The sequence below is a fragment of the Giraffa tippelskirchi genome, chromosome 8 (assembly GCF_054371585.1).
Source record: "Giraffa tippelskirchi isolate mGirTip1 chromosome 8, T2T-mGirTip1v1.2.pri, whole genome shotgun sequence".
Taxonomy (NCBI): domain Eukaryota; kingdom Metazoa; phylum Chordata; class Mammalia; order Artiodactyla; family Giraffidae; genus Giraffa; species Giraffa tippelskirchi.
Window position 1 is genome coordinate 79,596,177 of NC_137282.1, and position 16,585 is coordinate 79,612,761.

General features: G+C 40.4%; 1 long non-coding RNA gene across 1 annotated transcript; it reads right to left on the reverse strand.

Annotated features, from left to right (window-relative positions):
• Positions 1–333: 333 nt before the first annotated feature.
• On the reverse strand, positions 334–14,765 carry LOC145518031 (uncharacterized). Its single transcript, XR_014062530.1, has 4 exons — positions 14,361–14,765; positions 7,453–7,566; positions 6,096–6,214; positions 334–2,114 (listed from the first exon to the last, which is right to left on the reverse strand). It is a non-coding gene; the product is annotated as an uncharacterized LOC145518031 (long non-coding RNA).
• Between the last annotated feature and the right edge of the window lie 1,820 nt (positions 14,766–16,585).

The window sequence follows — 16,585 nt, forward strand, 5'->3', positions numbered from 1 at the left end:
ATTCCTTTTGACAGCAAAGCTCCATTTAACCAGTTGGTAAGAAATACCACTCAAAAAACTTACATGTCATACAGGATAGTCAATGCAAGTTACTTCTTGAAGGGCCAAATATAAATGTCAATATCTGTTATTTTATAATTATGTAATATAGTTTTCTCTCATTGAGTCTAGCAATTGTCCTCCTTATTCCTTTCAAGCTATTTGCTGTCACTTCCTATTTTAGTGGGCCTGCCTCTTACAGTCCCATCTGTTTCAAATCCCCAGGAGTCATCAAACTAAGAATTAGACAACTATGTTTATTAAAAACTGCATGTTAGGACTTCTCTGGCGGGCCAGTGGTTGGGAAACTGCCTGCCAATGAAGGGGACACGGGTTCAATCCCTAACCTGGGAAGATTCCAGGTACTATAGAGAGTCTGTGCACTGCAACTAAAGATTCCACGTGACACAACAAAGACTCATGAACTGCAACTAAGACTCCAGGCAGCCAAATAAATAAGTCTTTAAAAAAAAACAAAAAACTGCATGTTAGATAAGATTCAATGGATGACATAGGAATTATTGTTAATAGGTTTGGTGCAGAGATCTCAATTATTTCACTTTTCAAAGAAAGCCCTTTTCAATTTTTCCATCCAGGACCATGTTAAAAAATGAAAATCTGAGGTTGCCCAAGTCTAAACTTCAGCTAAGCCAGGTGTTTGTGAACTTTGATTCCCATTTTCCTTCACATCTACCCAGTTTCTTGTATCCTCCTAGGACTTACCTGCAGACAGGTCTCAAAACAGAGTAGGAATCTATGAAGAGTATTACTTTTTTGCCCAGTATATTGGTATTACATTAAATCACAGCAATTTGAACAATATACTCCAGACACCCAAAATTACTTTGAGTAATAGTTCAATGAGAAAATGGGAAGAAAAAATCAAAGTTGATAACTGATGCAAAAACAAAACATTACTTACTTTAAGGAGAGGAAAGTTCACTGGAATAGAAGTCAAGAAATCTGATTTTAATGCTAACTAGCTATGGATCTTAGCTAAATCACTTGATATATCTAGTTCAAATAGTCTATTTTTGCTTTTAGTTAACTGACATGATTGAACAATATGAATTTTAAGGTTCCATTCAGCTTCCCAAATACCCTGGCATGCAGGGTTTGACAAGCAAAATCTATGAAGTGTATGACATCTAGTGGCTTCTAAGTTTATGTACATCCTGACTATCTAACAATTTCAATGAAGTTACTGTAGATTACTACAATTTTACACACACAAATATTTAGAATTTTAAAAGATAGAGCACTCTAAAGAATCATCTAGTTCAGCGTCCTCATTTTACACTTGTGACAACAGAACCAAGAGTGGTCATATTCTTGCTTAATTAAGGACCTACAACTAGAGTTTACCCAAAGTCTGTTGATTCTAAATCCAGTGTGTTTGTCTTCTTTATTTTTATGTTCCCCACAAATGCCAAAGATGGCAAGAAATAATTCTATAAAAGATCAAGAAGGATTTTATTCCTTTATACAAGATTATGTCAGTGAAAAATTAATCAGTTGATCTAAGACAGAAATGGAAAATTTTATTCAAGCCAAATTGAGGATTATAACCTGGAACAGCCTTTCAGAAAGCTCTGAAAACTATTTTGCACGTTAGAAGTCAAAGCACAGTTATATATGTTTTTGAGACAGCCTGTACCTTAAATGGGGCTTCCCAGGTGGCAGTAGTGGTAAAGAACCTCCCGGACAATGCAGGAGACATAAGAAACACGGATTCAATCCCTGAGTCAGGAAGATCCCTTGGAGGGGAGTATGGCAACCCACTCCAGTGTTCTTGCCTGGAGAATCCCAAGAACAGAGAAGCCCAGCGGGCTACAGTCCATAAGTTGCAAAGAGTCGGAGACGACTGAAGCAACTTAGCACACACACATACATTAAATGAGCTATGCATGCCCGGTGGCTCAGAATTGGCCTGCAATGCAGGAGACTCAGGTTAGATCCCTGGGTTGAGAAGATTCCCTGAAGAAGGGAGTGGCTATCCACTTCTTGCCTGGAGAATTCCATGGAGAGAAGAGCCTGACGGGCTACAGTCCATGGGATCGCAGAGTCAGACACAACTGAGCAATTAAGCACACATGCATGCACAGTAAATGACATAGATAGTTTGCACAATCCAAATCTGTAAATACAAAATGGCAGATCATTGTGACCCTTTACAAGATTGTAAGCAGATAGGTGGCGGCGGGGGGTCTCCCGAGGAAGGGAACCAGAAATGGCTTTCTTGACAAAAGAGTATCCATTTTGGCCTAAGCCATTTTTGTGATCTAAGCCTGAACACAATGCTTGCCCTTGAATAGGTCAAAGTAATAAATGATTTTAAGGGAGGGAATGCAGAAACTATGGAAGAGCAGTCAAGAAACAATAGTGTAAACTTGGGTCAGGGTCCTGGTTCCACAAGGGACATACATAACATATCTTTAAGGTCTACAGGAACTTAGGCCCCCACCCAGGCGGAAGATGGAATTATGACTTCAGTCAACCTTTGCCCCAGTTCTATGCTGAATTCTCCTCTGCTCAAGCCTCTTCATGTATACGCATATTGTTGTTATTGTTTAGTTGCTAAGTCCTATAATACTCTTTACCACCCCTTGGACTGTAACCCACCATGCTCCTCTGTCCATGGGACTTCTCAGGCAAGAATATTGGAGTGGGTTGCCAATTCCTTCTCCAGGAGATATTCCCAACCCAAAGATTGAACCTGAGTCTCTTGCTTGGCAAGCAGATTCTTCATCCCTGAGCCACGGAGGAAGCCTATTTGAATATACATGTACCCTTAGCTTAAAAATCCCCAGTTTGGGGATTTCCCTAGTAATTCAGTGGCTATGACTCCATGCTCCCAATGCAGGGGGCCAGGGTTCAATCCCTGGTCAGGGAACTAGATCCCACATGCTGCAACTAAGACCCAGCCCAGCCAAATAAATTTTAAAATAAGAAGGGAGTTTGGAGGAGAATGGAGACAGGTATATGTATAGCTGAGTCCCTTAACTATTCACCTGTCTGGGGAGACACTGCTTTGGTAGAGATCCTCAGAGTTCTCCTTACTTCCTTCAAGCAAATCCTTCCTTCTCTTGATCTTCAGCTTGGTTGTGTCAACTGGCTTGACACCCACCAAGAATGCAGTTAGGTAAAAGATCAAAAAGATGCTCTTTTTGCATCAAGAAAACTGGTCTTTTTGGTTGAACCAGTATTTCTGCCAATAGGGAGGTTTCAGTTCAGTTCAGTTGCTCAGTCATGTCCAACTCTTTGCAACCCCATGGACTGCAGCACGCCAGGCTTCCCTGTCCATCACCAACACCCAGAGCTTGCTCAAACTCATGTCCATCGAGTCCGTGATGCCATAGGGAGGTTTGGTTGATGCATAATGCAGCTGATGCACAGTAGAGGGGTAAGAGGAGGCCAAAGGACAGGGAAAAACACGTTATGTGTAAATGTTCCTTGCCTTAGAATGAGCTTGTATTTCATCAATCATTATGTGTCATCGTACCTGTTAGTGATTCTCACACTGTTTATAATGGTCATCTATTTGTTTAAATTTCTCCATTAGCCATGAGATTTATGAGATTAAGAACCCCAGGTCTCACTCATTTTTGTGGCCCTTGTTATTGTTGTTCAGTGGCTAAATAATGTCTAACTCTTTGCATCCCCATGGGCTGCAACACACCAGTATCCTCTGTCCTCCTCTATCTCCCAGAGTTTGCTCAAATTCATGTCCACTCAGTCAGTGATGCTATCTAACCATCTCATCCTCTTCTATCCCCTTTTCCTTTTGCCTTCAATCTTTCCGAGCATTGGGGTCTTTTCTAGTGAGTCGGCTTTTTGCATCAGGTGGCCAAAGTATTGGAGCTTCAGCTTCAGCATCAGTCTGTCCAATGAATATTCAGGGTTGATTTCCTTTAGGATTGACGGTTTGATCTCCTTTCAGTCCAACGGACTCTCAAGAGCCTTCTCCAGCACCATAATTCGAAAGCATCTTCAGTGCTCAGCCTTCTTTATGGTCCAACTCTAAGACACATACATGATGACAGGAAAAACCATAGCTTTAACTATATGGACCTTGGTCAGCAAAGTGATGTCTTTGCTTTTTAATATGCTCTCTAGTTTTATCATAGACAAATGAGTGCAATTGAATGGCAGTTTGGTGGTCCTAACACCTAGAGTTAAATTGAGCCTATCACTAATGCTTTAATATATATATTCACCATCTACCATCTAACTACCTATCAACCAAGGATTAACATACTGTCAATGTATCCTTTTTAAAATATAACGGAGAGCAATTTTATAAAATAAAAATTTAATCATGTACTATATGTGTAGCCAAAAGAAGACAAATTTATTGGACAGTTTTTCCCACTTTCTGTTGGAAAACCACCTGTCTCCATTCTTCATTACATGGTGGGGGCAAGCAGTGGCAATTTTCCTCAACCCCAGAAGAGATTCAACACCAGAAATTCATGATCCAAGCTTCGTCAATCCTTTTGTCTCCCCCATTTTTCTGGGTGTGCCTGTGAGGGTATTTCTGGACAAGAATAACATTTGAATGAGTAGACCAACGCATATTGCTCCTCCCTAATGAAAGTGGACCTCATCTAACCAATTGAAGATCTGAATAGAATCAAAAAGCCAAGTAAGAGGAAACTCCTTCTGCCTGATTGTTTGAGGGGGGGACATTGGTCTCTTCCTGCCTTCAAAGTTGAAATAAAAAACCAGCTCTTCTTGGATCTCAACTCTGCTGACTCTCAGACTGGAACTTATACTACTGACCCTTTTGGGTCTCCAGCATGCTGAGGACTTCTTAGCCTCCATAAGTGCAAAAGCCAACTGGTAGCTCAATCATAAAGAATCCACCTACAATGCAGGAGACCTGGGTTTGATCCCTAGGTCAGGAAGATCCCCTGGAGAAGGAAATGGCAACACACTCCAGTATTCTTGCCTGGGAAATCCCATGGACAGAGGAGCCTGGTGGGCTACAGTCTGTAGGGTCTCAAAAGAGTCAGACATGACTTAGTGATTAAACAACAGCAACAGCAATTCCTTACAATAAATCCCTCTCATGTGCTCTCTCTCTATATATACATATATATATATGTGTGTGTGTGTGTGTGTGTGTGTGTACATCCTATTGTTTCTGGTCTCTGGAGAACTGTAATACAGAGGATATGTATATACATATATATGCACATATATATTCCTATGTGAAAAAGGAACTGAAAAAATAGGTTTTTTTCATAATCATGTAATCATAATTCCATCAGTTGGTAGGAAATCTTCAGTTTGGAAAAAAATTCTCTGACTATACAATTCAATTAGAAGACAAGGTGGTCCCTTACCAACAAACACTCAAGGTCCAAGGAGGACCTCCCAGTTGCTGCCCTGTTGGTTTGATGATACTCAAAGGCTGCACAGATGTAACTTCATCCTTTTAGACCCTTGTTCTCAACTGTGAGTGGTACTGCCCCCACAGGACATTTGGGAAGGTCTGGAGACATTTTTGGTTATCACAACTAGGAGAAGAGTGCTACTGATATATAGTAGGTTGAGGCCAGGGATTCAGCTTAGCAACCTGCAGTGCATAGAACAGCCCCATACAACAAAGAGTATTGGGCCCCAAATGTCAATAGTGTCGGGGCTGAGAAAATCCTGCTTTAGACAGCTTTCACTATCTGGGTGAGGTAACAAATCAAAGTCCAGCAGTCATTCACTTAGTGAAAATAAATTCAAGCTTCTTCATAAGTGATCAGGCTCCTGGCAGGAACAGCTAACAACCGTAAACTGGGTAATTTGAAGAAACTTTACTAAAAGGACTATTTCCAAAGGCATGGGCATAATGTAAGGAAATCACAGGAAACAATGCAAGATTTAAGACTAGCAATAATACCACTCTTACTCGTAAAGTGGGTGTGGGAGGGAGCATCTCTCTAACCACTGAATTCAGAGAGTTGTTCAAGGAAAACATCCTGTCCAGGGTATGACATTTGGTCAAGGGATACATTCTGCCCATGAAAACCCTATAAGGAAGAAACCAGGAGAATACATACTCTTTTCACTCTCCTCATCCCTTCTGATCTCCAGCTGGCAGTTCTCATTGGCTGAATCCAAAGGGCATTGAGAAGGAAGATCACTTGATGAAGGTCATTGGCTTAGTCCATTCGGGTTGCTATAACAGAATACCATAGGTTGGGTGGCTTATAAACAACAGAGGTTTTATTTATTTCTCACAGTTCTGGAAACCAGGAAGTATAAGATCAATGCACCTGCAGATTCAGAGCTTCATGGATGGCTGTCTTCACACTGCATCCTCACATGGCAGAAAGGGTGAGGGAGCTCTCTGGGGTCTCCTTTATAAGGACACTAATCCCATTCATGAGGCATTCACCCTCAATACCTAATCACTTTCTGAAGGTCTCATCTCCTAACACCATAACATTGGGGTAAGAATTTCAACATGCGAATTTTAGGGGGACACAAACATTCAGTTTCTAATAGTAAGCCTCCAAGTCAGACCCAGGGGAAGAGTAGGGAGTGTAATAAAAGTCAGAAACTCTACAACACAGTCCATCCATTTTGACCCTCAGCATACATTCTTGTCTTTAATTCAAATGAAAACTTTGTGTCTCCAGCATACATCAGTGGTTTCATTCTTGTTGATATCATTCATTAATGTTTCCACCTGAAAACTAAAACTTAGCTGGCATCAACATTCTTCATAAATGGAGAAAGGTGGAAAGGAGTGGGAAGAGAAACACTTAAACTATATCAAGCTTAACTGCTACAATTCCTACTTCAGTAGCTGTTTACTAGCCTGAAGTTGGTAATCATAGCCGTCTTCTTCCCTCACTCATTTCAAGTTCCCTTTACCTTCTGATCGTATTTCAGCTGGATTATTTATCTGGTAGGAAGAGCCAAATATTTATTTCCATAGGAGATGAGCCTTTGCTGGTCTTATTTTTATTGGATTGCTACATTTTCACTCTGAATAGGACTATCTGTCATTGAAGTGTCATGAGGTACTCCAGTGACTCTCTTGGTTCTAAAGATAATATTAATTACATCCACTATAGGGTAGAAACTCAATTCATCACTAATAAACAGGATGAGGCATCCTTGCTAGTAATGTGGGAAGTGGGGCTGGGGAAGTAAAACTAGATCCCATAAGGAGGACCAGATTTCTCTGCCTCCAGCTTCACATCACAACAACCCACCCTCTTGGGTACATTCCTAAAACAATCTATCAGATTAGATCTGATAGATCTAATCCTTCTGATGGCTCCTCACTTGTCCTGAAAAAAAGTCCAGACTCACTATACATAGGTCATCATCTCTAAATTCTGCCTCTCTGTCCAGTACGTTTTTTTAAAACCACTACCCCATTTCTTTGTGACCCCTTTTACATACATAATTTTAAACATCCTTTGGTTTGGTTTTGTTGTTTGTCATGTGCTGAGATCACTCTTCACTTGCAAGATTGTCATTTCACGAAGAAAGATTAGAATTATGATCCCAGTTACACTGCACATAAAAAAGAAAATAGGTAAAAGAACCCATTCATTCTTGAAAACCTTTCTGGAACAATTAACCAATAAATATACAGTGGACGTGAGTCTGAGCAAACTCTGGGAGATGGTGACGGACAGGGAAGCCTGGTGTGCTGTAGCCCATGGGGTCGCAAAGAGTTGGACACAACTTAGTGACTGAAGAACAACAACAGCAAAACACAAGCTATGCATTAAAGCCTTAGTAAAGGTGAACTGGCTAATACAGTGACATATAAAACAATGTTTCTGATTTCAATTAGCTTTATAAAGAATATAATAACAGTTACAAATGATAAAAGATACAAACACTAAGACCAACATAACAACAGAAGTGCCCTCATATGCTTTCCTGTGAGAGTCTGTGACTGCCAGGAAATAACCTAGAGTTACGGTAATGCAGTTTGGAATAGTGGAAAAAAGACAAATTTCGGAGACAAATGGACCTGTGGTCCACCCTTAGTCCTGCTTTTATTAACTCTGTAACAATGACCAAACCACTGAACCTCCCTAAATCTGTTTCCTCAAGGATGAGGTACCATACGGGATAATTATGGGGATTAAATAAATTGTAGTAGTTGTTATGAAGGTGAGATTTCCACTTGGAACACAGATGTTTAAACACAAAGCACCTAGGCTGGAGCCCCCTGAGATGTAAATGGTCATCCTACAGCCTGGGGGCCCCTGAATGGTGAGGAACTGGGGAAGTGCTGCTCCTTGAGGGCAATGCTCAGATAAAAGAAGCAGATCGCAGAGGATCCAGAGAAGGAAAGGACCCACACAGGCGAGGGAAGGAGAATATTAGAACACTGCCTAATTGATCAAGTGTCTCTATTCGCTATCTCTGTCATTCCCCCATTTACTTTCTACAAAGGCAACTGCAAATGCTTAAAATAAGGGACATTCTGGAATTCATCTCAGGAACATACTAGAAGATAGCAGCTGAGAAGAATCACACCTCACACTCCATCTTGGAGGAAGAAAGTTCTCTGGGAAGCAAGTAGCTTCTGGTATCGTAAGTGAAAAGGGAAGTAAGCTGAATCCTATGGGCCTGCACAGAAAAAGGGAGAGGTGAGAAATACTGAAAATGTGACCTTCATTGCCACGAGGCATATTAAGGTCCCCAACATTTGATTAACTTCCAAGAAAAATATATACCCAACAAATGCTCTAGATACAAATACCAGTTATGAGTTTGCTAAGGCCTTATGCTGGGTATTGAGAAACGGCAAGATCTAGGTGGATTTGAAGGAATAAGTTCATGACCAAGTGAGAAAGGCCATGATACAGAAAAACATTCTGTCACCTCTCCTGGGGTTCATCCGTTTCACTGGAATTTACAAGGGCAGAGAAGAAGCAAACTGGAAAGTTACTAGGGTCTAAGCGGTGAAAGTCCTTTAATGCTAGGATAAGGACAACCATTGCTCTGCTGCTGCTGCTAAGTCGCTTCAGTAATGTCTGACTCTGTGCGACCCCATAGATGGAAGCCCATCAGGCTCCGCTGTCCCTGGGATTCTCCAGGCAAGAATACTGGAGTGGGTTGCCATTTCCTTCTCCAATGCATGAAAGCGAAAAGTGAAAGTGAAGCCGCTCAGTCGTGTCTGACTTCTAGCGACCCCATGGACTGCAGCCTACCAGGCTCCTCCATCCATGGGATTTTCCAGCAAGAGTACTGTAGTGGGGTGCCATTGCCTTCTCCGACCATTGCTCTAGGCAATGAAAAGTCACTGTAAGGTTCTCAGCAAAGAAGAGAGATGACAAAACTGAAGATTAATTCAGGGGGATTTTTTAGGATAGTCCCTAATGAATCTAGACGAAGCCTGAGAGGGTAATTAGCCAGAACATTCATTTCCCAAACATGACTAGCTTTTATAGCCCTTCAGAGTCTGCAAAGTACATTTTATACATCTAGTTTCATTGTATTCTCCCAACAAGTTCCAGAATCATGTGCTATTCTTATCCTCATTTTACAGCCAAGGAACATGAAGACATCAGACAGGCTCTGGAAGGATCTTCCTGAGAGAGTCGCTGCTTCAGTTTTTCCATGCACTAAACATTAGGCCGGGGCATTCTGTCAAGTGTTGTCAAATGGAATAATATTTGCTCTCTACAGTCTTTTTCAGCCAAAATGTTCCGGATAGTAGACAGACAGCAAAGATACACACGGACTATAGAGCAGTACTGTATGGTAGGACTAGGACTGGTTAGTTTTAGAACTAGGTTTAGGTAGCCAGAACTTCACCAGTTGTCCCAAATTCCACTCCTCTCTGCATGGTTTTGTAATTGTATTTAAAAGTGTGCAGGGAGTAACTTTTTTGACTTTTATGGTTTATCCAGAGATTTCACCAGCTATGTGATCTTAAGTAGAATTTTGACTGTTAAAAACATTTTTTTTTTAAATTAGTACATGTTATTGACCAACAAGTCAAGGATATAGGTCTTTATTACAAAGAGCCTATGTTCTTTCATAAAACTGGAGTAGAGAAACAATTCAATTATATTATTGCAAACCCAAAAGTGAAGAAACTAATTACATTTTAAAAACCCCTGTGTCTGAACTCTCAGTCTCTGGGAAGCAGGTATTCTTAGGAGATCCGAACAGAAGGAGAGGAGCTTGAAAAATAGACTTCAAGTCTTAGTGTTAGAAATCATCAGTTGTTACACTGAAAATAAAACAAGAGAAGACAAGCTGATGAAGCTGCAGAAAGAGAGTTTTTTTAAGAAAAAATTATTAGGGTGGAGGCAAGAAAGCAAAAAGTATATTAAGAAAAGAACAGATAGATAGAAAAGGGACTAACCTCAAAAGGTAGAAGAGAACTAAGGTGTTCTTCAAAAAAGCAGCAGAAAATGAGGAAGTGTGTTAGATGTTATTTGTCAAAATAATTAGATCCACCAGAAATAAAATATAACAGGATGGGAAGCAAAACGACTAAACAAACTGAAATAACTCATAAGAAACTAGGATTTAAACACCACAGAGTAGTGTTTAAGGTGCAAGGTGTAGACAGACTTTCTATTTTGGAGACACCCACTAAAGACTGACACTGTCAAATCAAAACACTCATAAAACATTTAGACAGTTTTGAAAAGTAAACTAGAAATGCTGGTGTAAAATACTCAAAGAGTTAGTTTTGAGTGAGCTTCAACTTGACAAAGTTATTGTGCTTGTGCGTAAGTAAACATATGGTTATATATATATATATATATTCACACACATATGTACATGTATATTATATACAAAATAAATCTGCATCAGCATTATCTTCGGTCTCAGTTCAGTTTAGTTCAGTCACTCAGTTGTGTCTGACTCTTTGCGCTCTCATGGGCTGCAGCACGCCAGGCTTCCCTGTCCATCACCAACTCCCAGAGCTTACTCAAACTCATGTTCATCGAGTTGGTGATGCCATTCATCCATCTCACCCTTTGGCGTCCCCTTCTCCTCCCACTTTCAATCTTTCCCAGCATCAGCATCTTTTCAAATGAGTCAGTTCTTCACATCAGGTGGCCAAAATATTGGAGTTTCAGCTTCAACATCAGTCCTTCCAATAAATATTCAGGATTGATTTCCTTTAGGATGGACTGGTTAGATCTCCTTGCAGTCCAAGGGACTCTCAAGAGTCTTCTCCAACACCACAGTTCAAAAGCATCAATTCTTTGGTGCTCAGCTTCTTTATAGTCCAACTCTCACATCCATAAATGACTACTGGAAAAACCATAGATTTGACTAGATGGACTTTTGTTGACAAAGTAACACTAACGTCTCTGCTTCTTAACACGCTGTCTAGGTTGGTCATAGCTTTTCTTCCAAGGAGCAAGCACCTTTTAATTTCATAGTTGCAGTCACCACCTACAGTGATTTTGGAGCTCCCCCCCCCCAAAAAAAAACAAAGTCTGTCACTGTTTCCATTATTTCCCCATCTATTTGCCATGGAGTGATGGGACCAGATGCCATCTCAGTTTTCTGCATGTTGAGTTTTAAGCCAACTTTTTCACTATATTCTTTCACTTTCATCAAGAGGCTCTTTAGCTCTGCTTCACTTTCTACCATCAGGGTGGTGTCATTTGCATATCTGAGATTATTGATATTTGTCCCAGCAATCTCGATTCTGGCTTGTACTTCATCCAGCCTGGTATTTCACATGTTGTACTCTGCACATAAGTTAAACAATCAGGGTGACAATATACAGCCTTGACGTACTCCTTTCTGATCTGGAACCAGTCTGTTGTTTCATGTCTAGTTCTAACTGTTGCTTCTTGACCTGCATACAGATTTCTCAGGAGGCAGGTCAGGTAGTCTTGGATTCCAATCTCTTTAAGAATTTTCCACAGTTTGTGGTGATCCACACAGTCAAAGGCTTTGGCATAGTCAATAAAGCAGAAATAGATGTTTTTCTGGAACTCTCGTGCTTTTTCAATGATCCAATGGATGTTGGCCATTTGATCTCTGGTTCCTCTGCCTTTTCTAAATCCAGCTTGAACATCTGGAAGTTCGCGGTTCATGTACTGTTGAAGTCTGGCTTGAAGAATCTTGAGTATTACTTTGCTAGCGTGTAAGATGAGTGCAATTGTGCGGTAGTTTGAGCATTCTTTGGCATTGCCTTTCTTTGGGATTGGAGTGAAAACTGATCTTTTCCAGTCCTGTGGTCACTGGTGAGTTGTCCAAATTTGCTGACATATTGAGTGCAGCACTTTCACAGCATCATCTTTTAGGATCTGAAATAGCTCAACTGGAATTCCCTCACCTCCAATAGCTTTGTTTGTAATGATGCTTCCTAAGGCCCACTTGACTTCGCCTTCCAGGATGTCCAGCTCTAGGTGAGTGATCACCCCATCGTGGTTATCTGGGTCATGAAGATTTTTTTGTATAGTCCTTCTGTGTATTCTTGCCACCTCTTCTTTATATCTTCTGCTTCTGTTAGGTTCATACCATTTCTGTCCTTTATTGTGCCCATCTTTGTATGAAATATTCCCTTGGTATCTCTAATTTTCTTGAAGAGATCTCTAGTCTTTCCGATTCTATTGTTTTCCTCTATTTCTTTGCATTGATCACTGAGGTTTTCTTATCTCTCCTTGCTATTCTTTGGAAATCTGCATTAAGATGGGCAGATCTTTCCTTTTCTCCTTTGCCTTCAGCTTCTCTTCTTTACACAGCTATCTGTAAGGCCTCCTCAGACAACCATTTTGCCTTTTTGCATTTCTTTCTCTTGGGGATGGTCTTGATCACTACCTCCTGTACAATGTCACGAATCTCCATCCATAGTTCTTCGGGCACTCTATCTATCAGATCTAATCCCTTGAATCTATTTGTCACTTACACTGTATAATCCTAAGGGATTTAAGTCATACCTGAATGGCCTAGCGGTTTTCCCTACTTTCTTCAATTTCAGTCTGAATTTGGCAATAAGGAGTTCATGATCTGAGCCACATTCAGCTCACTATTGTATTTATGATTCTGCATGATGATTGGTATCATTTTCAACAATATTCATAATTTTAACCATATTTTTTCAGATATAAAATGATCTCTAGGATGAATTTCAAAGAAATCAGAATGAAAAAATTCATATCAGTAGGGACTATTTATCTGATAGCTCTAAGGACTTCACACTAAAACTTAAATGAAGATTTATTTGAAAAGCATTATGTCACTCCAAATGTGACTGGTAAGTAATCTTTTCACATTAACAAATGCCTTATAAATGGTGTCACATTTTCCAAAGTGTAACAATTAGTTACACTCAATTCCGTGTAACAATTAGTTTTGTTAGATGTTGTTAGAAGTTAAGCATCCCTGCATCCTCTCCCTACCAAACACCTCTACCAAAAAAAAAAAAAAACCACACACTCAAAATCAAAAAACTCTCTTGGTCATTTTTAAGTGAAATAACACCCAAGTTTCTATACAGTAACTGAAAATACTGTCAAAAGAATCACGAACAAGTTCTGCCTTAGAGATAACATTTGTTAGCACCTGTCATGCTCATCATCTCCTTCTCAAGATGCCCACAGTCTATGGGGAAAGCTGCTGATCCCTGCAGCAGGATGGCTCTACCACATGACAGCCCCTCAGCTATTACGGATCAGACCAGGGGAGGCACCTGACCTGGTGCCAACCAAGGAACAACCAATCCATCCATAAGTTGGCCTGTGACTTACAATGATGTGCCCTGGTCATTAGACAACTACTTTGATACTCCCTCGTAATTTGAACCAAGACACATGGAATAAACTGGCCAGCTGGTACTAGGAGGAACAAAAGGCAAGACTAACTGAATCTTGTTACTAGTGGAGTGCTCGTCTCAAGTTCAGTTGCTCAGTCATGTCCAACTCCTTGAGACCTCGTGGGTGCCAGCCTCCTCTGTCCATGGGACTTCCCAGTAAGAATACTGGAGTGGGTAGCCATTTCCTCCTCCAGGGGATCTTCCCAACCCAGAGATTGAACCCATGTCTCCTGTATTGCAGGCAGATTCTTTACCATCTGAGCCACCAGGGAAGCCTCCTACTAGAGTTCAAAGACACAGCTTCCTGTTACAACAGAGTACCTCAGATTTTGATTACTCATCAAGCTACAGTCTTTGCAGCCTCCCATGAGGCCCAATTACCAATTTTCCTACAGTCCCTGCGGCCTAGCCTCACAGATGAGATTCCCATTTCCCTTTCTACTTCATGTAGCTTAAGGATAAATTCCCTATTAGTCAAAATCACCAAATGAGTCTCTTTGCAACCAAAGACCACCCCTCCTCATTCTCACTGTAATCAAATTATTCTTACCTGGTTATGTTCCAGCTGAACGTTTTTTCTAAGATGTACCAACACCAAAGCAGAACTTTCTTCCGTTGTTATATACCCTTTATACTTCCTTATTTTTTCTCTAATGTTCTTACATAAGTGAATAAGACATTATTATAGATCATCTTGAATCTTCTCTAATTCATATTTCTAAAAAGTTGATTATGTGCAATCTTCCATTATTTGTAACATTTTTTGTAGCATAGCTCTTAAATAATTTTGTTTCATTTCTCAAAGCAGAGCTGTTGGGAATCACCGTCCTAGAAAGTATGTAGGGTGCTAAGCATAATACTGGTTGTCAGTCAACATTTTTGTGTGGATGGTAAATACAAAAAAGTTGCATAACAGCATGGACTGAGATCTGCTGGAAGCTCCCATGTTTGCTTCGTTTTCAATGTGCACGTGATGAAAGTACCCCTTTCCTAACACCAGAGGGCACTGTGCCATCAGGATACTCCCAGCAACTGATTTTTTTTTTTTTTTTTTTTGCAGCTGCTTCTACATTCCTGCACCACATTGAACCCTTCAGAAAAGCCTTCTCCTTTTTCTTTTTACCATTCTTAGGTCAGGACTGGTTCTGAGGTTAAACGAGAACAAGTTTCACGGCAGTAAGAACACTCTGTAATTTTTAGCCAATCTTATTTTGCCTCTGGGGCTTCCCTCGGGGCTCAGAGGGTAAAGAATCTGACTGCAGTGCAGGAGACCCAGGTTTGATCCCTGGGTCAGGAAGATCCTTTGGAGAAGGAAATGGCAACCCACTACAGTATTTTTGCCTGGAAAATCCACTGGACAGAGGAGCCTGGCAGGCTACAGTCCATGAGGTCACAAAGAGTCGGACACAACCGAGTGACTAAAACTGTTCTGCTTCTAGCAAATTCAGTATCTTTATCTTTCTTGGTCTCATTATTCTCATTTAAAATTTAGGTATAATTCAGGAAAACACCGCTAATGAGCACAATTAAATTGTTTTGCATTAGAAGCAAAGACTAGATCCTGCTAATTCTCATTGTGATTTAAATACGGGAAGTCAGATTGATTTACTTAAACCTATAAAATTGTGTCTAACTCCTGGAACTTCTTAAAGAGAACATCCACCAATAATCTACTTTAATTATAGACCTTCTTCATCTCATCAGTATAGAGGCTTGGGCTTCTTTCTTTCACAACCCAGATTAAGAGGTAGTTTCTCAAGCAAGGATTGTCTCAACACTCATTAATTCCCTCAACATGTATTGAACATCAACTGTGTGCCAGGCTTTTATCTGCTAGATGCTGGCAAAAATACACAAGTTGTGCTTTTGTGAAGTTTTAAACCTGAGAAAATAATTTTTTAATTGTAAAACTGAAGTGGTTTTACAATTGTGCTATAAAGAGCGCTACAGAAAGCTACCAGAGTATGCAACAGGGAGACTTACTGCATTCCAGTAAGAGTGGTCAAGAAATTGTCCCCAAAAGAATACGATTTCTGAGATCTAATAAGTAGTTGCTAAATAGGCAAAAATACGTGGGGCAGGCAGAGATGAGAATGAGAATAGCCTCAATAGGCAGACCTGAGAAATAATAATGTCATTAAGGTTGTAGCTCAGTGTACGGTGGGGAAGTGAAAAAGCTGGGCAGTCAGAGGCCTTCAAAACCATGACTTTCTTTACACTGAAAGCCACTTAAAGAAGAGTTTTAAGCTAGAGGTTGCCATGATTATATTTGTATTTTTTAAAAAAGACTTCTCGCTTGTGGAAGGATAATAAAAGGAAATTCACTGAGAAATAGACTGCTGGCATGTGAAAAAAAATGAACCCAAGAAATCGGGTTAGGAGGCTATTGATTGAGCTTCATGAAAGGATGACCCTGAAGGAGGCAAGCTGTCGAGGACTGATGTTTAGAAAGTATAATCCATGAAACTTGGTGGAGTACATAAACTGTAAACGAGCTCATTATGCTTCTGATTTCAAAACAGCGACTGTTTTAAATTGATTGATAAAATAAATGAAAATAGAACCATTCGATTCCAAACACCGAGACCTCTGTGTGGGAGAATCCAAGGAGTCGGCGTGGTTATTTCCTTAAGTCAAGTTTCGTTGCATTTTCATAGTCTCTGTGGAAAAGCTCCCTGATGCAATAGACTGGAGGTGGCGTGTAATAATAATGAATGTCCGAGGAAAGGCGCTCGTCCTCGGATCAACAAGGCTTAGGTCTTGGGAACTCTGGAT